Source organism: Lactuca virosa, chromosome 5 (genome assembly GCF_052849685.1).
Source record: "Lactuca virosa cultivar CGN04683 chromosome 5, Lactuca_virosa_CGN04683_v6, whole genome shotgun sequence".
In the NCBI taxonomy this organism is placed as follows: Eukaryota; Viridiplantae; Streptophyta; class Magnoliopsida; order Asterales; family Asteraceae; genus Lactuca; species Lactuca virosa.
Genome location: NC_136430.1, coordinates 327,305,372 through 327,310,877, shown reverse-complemented (window position 1 = coordinate 327,310,877; position 5,506 = coordinate 327,305,372). Strand labels below are relative to the sequence as shown.

General features: G+C 33.5%; 1 long non-coding RNA gene across 3 annotated transcripts; it reads right to left on the bottom strand.

Annotated features, from left to right (window-relative positions):
- Positions 1-1,890: 1,890 nt before the first annotated feature.
- On the bottom strand, positions 1,891-4,001 carry LOC145115909 (uncharacterized). Of its 3 annotated transcripts, none has more exons than XR_013711759.1 (7): positions 3,394-4,001; positions 3,204-3,239; positions 2,972-3,074; positions 2,822-2,888; positions 2,521-2,589; positions 2,211-2,303; positions 1,891-2,108 (listed from the first exon to the last, which is right to left on the bottom strand). It is a non-coding gene; the product is annotated as an uncharacterized LOC145115909 (long non-coding RNA). The 3 variants fall into 3 exon arrangements; XR_013711758.1 differs by having other exon boundaries at positions 2,216-2,303; positions 3,394-4,000; XR_013711757.1 differs by having other exon boundaries at positions 2,221-2,303; positions 3,394-3,996.
- Positions 4,002-5,506: the final 1,505 nt, after the last annotated feature.

Here is a 5,506-nt window from a genome sequence, read left to right as displayed (position 1 = left end):
ACTGAAATCGTCCTTGTGGTTTGGGTAAAATTACGCGTTAGGTCCTAACGTTTTTTTTTTTGCACTCGGATGGACCCTAACATATCATATTCTTGCATTTTTTGTCCCTAACATATCATATTTTTGCGTTTTTCATCTCTTGTAAAGATAAAAAGACTATATTGCCCTTTGTATTTTCTTTTTCAGTTTTTTATTACTTATTTTTATTAATTACTTAAAATAAATGAATTATAATTAATTTATAAATAATTGGGTCCACCAACTCTACACCCCCGTCTCCCTTCCCATCCACCGCCCACCTCCACTGTCCACCTCCGACAACCATTCCGGCAGCACCTCCGTTCAAACATGGTTCATCTCCGGCAACCACCACAAGTTACACAAAATCAAAAGAAATTAAAACAAAATCAGGAATCAATGTATACAAAATCAAAACCTACAATCAACACTAAACCAAAACCATAGATCAAAACTAAATTCAAAGCTCAGAATCAAACCAAAAAAAGATAAAACCAAACCATGTAATCAAATCTCAAAATTAAACATAAAATGGGCATTTGTATCTTGGTACAAACTACAAAATCAAACTTGAATCAAAATCAACATGGAAATCGAACTTGATGAAATCTTGAAACACTCTGTCAACATCAAGAAAAGAAAAAATATGAGGCTCTGGTAAAATTTATCTCCATCTCCACACATCAATGTTCGATAACAAATCTAAAACTGAACGCCGATGGGAAATCGAACGAAGGTGAAGGTCTCGGCTAGGGTTCGAGTTTATCAAGGAGAGGGGCAGAGGGAGGAGAGGTGATGGTCTTTCAGGGGAATCCAACGATATTTGAGGATCGGGAGTAGAGAGAAGTGAGGGGAAGAGAGAGATGAGACAGAGGAAGTAGATGGTGGTCCATGGGTTTAGAGTGGGTTCCGGTGGGGGAGGGGTGGCTCTTCGACATAGTGTTCCACCTACAACGGTGGAACGAAACACTCGCCAAGGCGACGGTTGTTGAGAGATTTAGGTTCGACGAAGGGAGGTACTTCCTGCATTTGATTTATTAACAGATGAAGGAAGCTGTGGTGTAGATTTAGGGTTCCGGCGAAAACTCCGGTTATAGAGAGGAAAGAGGAAAGTGACGATGAGTTTCAGTTAAAGGGGATGATAGATTTAGGGTAGGAATTAGAGGAGATGAAAGAGTTTAGTGGGCTCCACATGTTTTATTAGTTTTTTTAGTAATATAAATATTAAAAAACTTAAAAATAAAAAACAAAGGGTAATATAGTCTTTTTAAACGTGTTAGGGACGAAAACGTAACAAAATCATATTACAAGGACGGTCCGCGTGCAAAAAAAAAGTTAGGGACCAAACATGCAATTTTAACCAAACCATAGGGACGATTTCAGTAATTTGTTCTATATATATATATATATATATATATATATATGTATATATATATATATATATATATATAGAGTCAAGATCAAATAAGAAGGAAATTTTTGGTAGGAAGGTAAGAAGTTTTTTTTCTACATATTTTTTTCGCGAACAAACATCTTGATGATTCATTTATACAATGATTTTGTTGTTATTCACTAAAATTGTCATAAAAGTGAATTTTTTCTTAATTTACTTAAAAATGAATCATCTAGTGATTCATTTATTTTGTTCGTCAAAAAAATATGTAGAAAAAAAACTTCTTACCTTCCTACCAAAAAAAAATTCTTATATATATATATATATATATATATATATATATATATATATATATATGAATACTTATTTGATTTTAGTGGTTAAACACAATATCACATTTTGAAAGAAAACCGATCCAAATAAGGTTTTCAGATAATCAGTTAAACCAACCGATTAAGATGACGAAAACAAAGCGAGCATTATTTGGTTTTGATTTTTGATTTTTTACCCACCCAGTAAGACCATATTTTAGACCCCTTTTCTTTGTTCTATATACAAATCCACCGATTGTGACCAAAATTCATCGGAATATAATGTTTTAGCATTATCAATGAGTGATGGCGGTGGTGTCTATGAGATAAGACAAAGATTAGGAGACACAGTTGTTCCATTGTTGGTACGTTGTCATGACATCAACCTGGAAATAAAAAAAAACATCATATAGATTTTAAGAAAATAAAATAAGAACTAATATTACTTCTTTAAATTGTTTTAAATGGAGATGGAATTGAAGCAATACAGAACCATGCCTCCTGGATCTTTCATTGAAACACGCATAAAAGACAAATGGACAGATGAGTCATTTTCCACAATTGGGTGGTGGATGTCTAAGCTACAAAACACAAAATTAAACCAAGGCTAGTCAACAAACTTACTATAACACAAACTATGTAGAAATATTAGATAAAATTATGATTTCCAGATCCTCTAATGGCGTTTGAGGGTGAGTACATAATTTCTGGTTTTGACCTCTTGATAGACAAAAGATAGGGATAAAGAATTAGAAAAAAAAAATACTAAAGACAGGGAAAGCAATACTTGTGTATTACCTTTTTTGAGTATAAAGTATAGCAGGGGTGGCCATGGATGGTCAAGGTCGATTGTGATCTAGTAATAACCTGCAAATCAGGAAGAAATAAGCAACCGCTTGTGCAAAAAATACACATACCACACACCATCTGAGGATGAAAGAGAGATGGAACAACAATTTACAAAATAAAACCAGAAGCTTGAATACATATTGATTTAAGGCTCGGTTGTGAGCATATACCGTAGATCTAAACTGGTTACAACACTCATTATATGTGCAATATCAGATGACCAAAAATACAAATAAAACCAATTTCTTACCTCTCAAGGATAAGGTGGTTCAAGACAGATCTCAAGACAATCATACTCTATACCATCTTCAATAACACTGAAGAAAAAAAATTAATACATACTCAGTTACTCAGATAAATCACAATTGTTTAAGTACAGAAATAGGTTAAAACAAAATACCCTTATTCATGTCAAGAACAATGAAGAAAAGAAAAGATACTTGAGAAAACCTGATCCTTTTGCTCCATTTTCCATAACAAACCTCAAAAAGCCATAGCAGTCCCTAACAACAGACAAATGGAGTATCAGATGACACACAATTGTGAAACTTAATCTTAATTACAAGTATATGCTATAAGTAAAGCATAATATTGACGGATTAGAAGTCGAAGAGAGAAAAATGATCACAAACCTGTTGTCAACTCTCTTATCCTCATTCCCTTCTCACCTGACAGATCCAATAAGCAAATAACCATGGGGAAGAATGTGTAGAACAATTTATTCCAATTTAACAATCAGTAAGAGCTATTTTTCAGAGATCAAAATGGAAGACCTGATATACGTTTAGGGAAAATCAATAAAATCTAGAATAAACGTATTACCTTTTTTCGTAAAGGGGTTAACAGGGTGGCTATCGATGTCGACGATTAGTTAGTGATTGGTTGTAGAGATGAGAGCGATGGTGTTGTTAGTGATGATGAGTGGTGGTATGTCTTTAGATTAAGGGTTTATAGAGAGATAGATATACAAACAAATTATCACGAGATTATGGGGGCGGAGGCTGGGTGGAGCTGTTGGTGGTGTGAGAAACAAAAAAATAGGTGGTGGTGTGCTGTTGGTTCGTGATTTGGGGTTTGTTTCTGCTGAATGGTGTGCCATGTTTCCGGTGTCAGGTGGCGATGGTAGGGGCGACTTAGCATTAGGGTTTCTGGTATCGACGAAAGGTAAAAAAATCTATGGTGGTGTTTTTTTTTTGTGTTTAGGTTCCCAATGGGTGATGAGAAAGGGGAGATAATGGAGTTTGGAATAGAGGGGGTGGCGGACACCGGTTCCGGTATATGTGGATTTCCAAGGCGTCAACCATCCAATTGGGTGACCACGTGAGGGTTAACTGGGGAAAGGATGGTTGGTGACACACTTCTAGGTTGTATGGGTGGCGTCAAGAAGTTGCTGGTAACAGAGGGTTGTCGGAGACCGAAGAGAGTGAAGTGAGACGGAAGAGATGTGGTGTGACGGCAAATGACTGTGTGTAGATGAGATTAGGGTTTTCAATATCTATAAAAAAGGTAATGTCGTAAGATACATTTAGGTACGCGTTTAAAACGTTTAGATTGTAAGCTTAAAATGATTGTACATGATGTTCAGATAGTTATACCTCTTAAATTTCAAGAAATGGACAATATGTTTAATAATATAATAAAAATATCTACTTTAATAAATAAAAGTTTTTTTTGCCGCATGTCACACTCTTATTCAATTTGGCAATTGTGATTTTGTGGTTATTTTGAATTAATTTCTTTTCCACATGACATTTTATGAGTTTTTTCTATTTTAATAAATTTCACATAATACTTTAATGTAATAATTACAATAAACGTAGTAATAAATAAATATCAATTTTATTAATGGACTTACCTTCTTATTTTAAAATTCTCAAATTAGAGCTCATTAGTTTATTTTGTTTTTTTATTTAAATTTAAAAGATAAAAAAATCAATTTTAATAATTCATTATTTTTCTTATTTTCTTATAAATCCAAAGTTCTTAAATATTTACACATTTATATTTTTTTTAATTAACCCATGTAATACTTGGGTCTTACACCTAGTATATATATAATTATACACTATTATCTAATATTATTTTTGGACGATTAATTTAGTTTTACAATTATATATTGAAAATCATTTAGTTTTAAGTTTCATTAATATTTTTAAATAATTTTTATATATTTTAATTTAGTTATTAATGTGGGAGTGATGCGACATATTTAAATGATAAATGACATTAGGGATGATCAAACATTTCCTAACCCTTATACAACCCTTATACATTCACTGTCACTTAACTCCTCCTTCAACCCACCACATCGACGACACCTTGCATGTCAACGTCGCCCACCATCTAGGGGGTAAGAGAGACACAAGGGTCAAGGAGGTAGTGATTCAAGAGTTAATGAAAGTTATTCCACGGATCGATAAATTGTTGAGAAGGACAAATCATAATTGATCGTTGAGATGAAATCTGTTATTTGGTTCATAGAACTATAAAAGAAATCATCATGGACTGAGAAGTTGTAGTGTAAATAAAAAATACCATCAATTGATAGGTTAATGGTCCGATAATAACAATTGACTTGTGTTAATACCTTTATCTTTATTGTTCCTATATTGGATCGACGATAATCGTTTTTCATTTATCATAATGGGGATGGAAGTATCATAGCCTAAGATCCTTTAGATTAAGGATGTTTGGATGATTCTAATGTGAGGTATTTAGATGGGTCCAAGGTAACACTTGATTTTGAAAATCATGAAAAGTGGAAGAGATTTACGGTGTGGTCAGAAGAATAATAGCATGGTGTTTCATCATGTTTTGATTTCATTTTAGACTTCTAGATGGTCGAATTTTTATTGGTGTGTAGATTTACTGGATGATTTCATCTAACGGATTCGAGAAGGTCTCTAACGTATAGTGGAGGTAACTCATGGTGGAA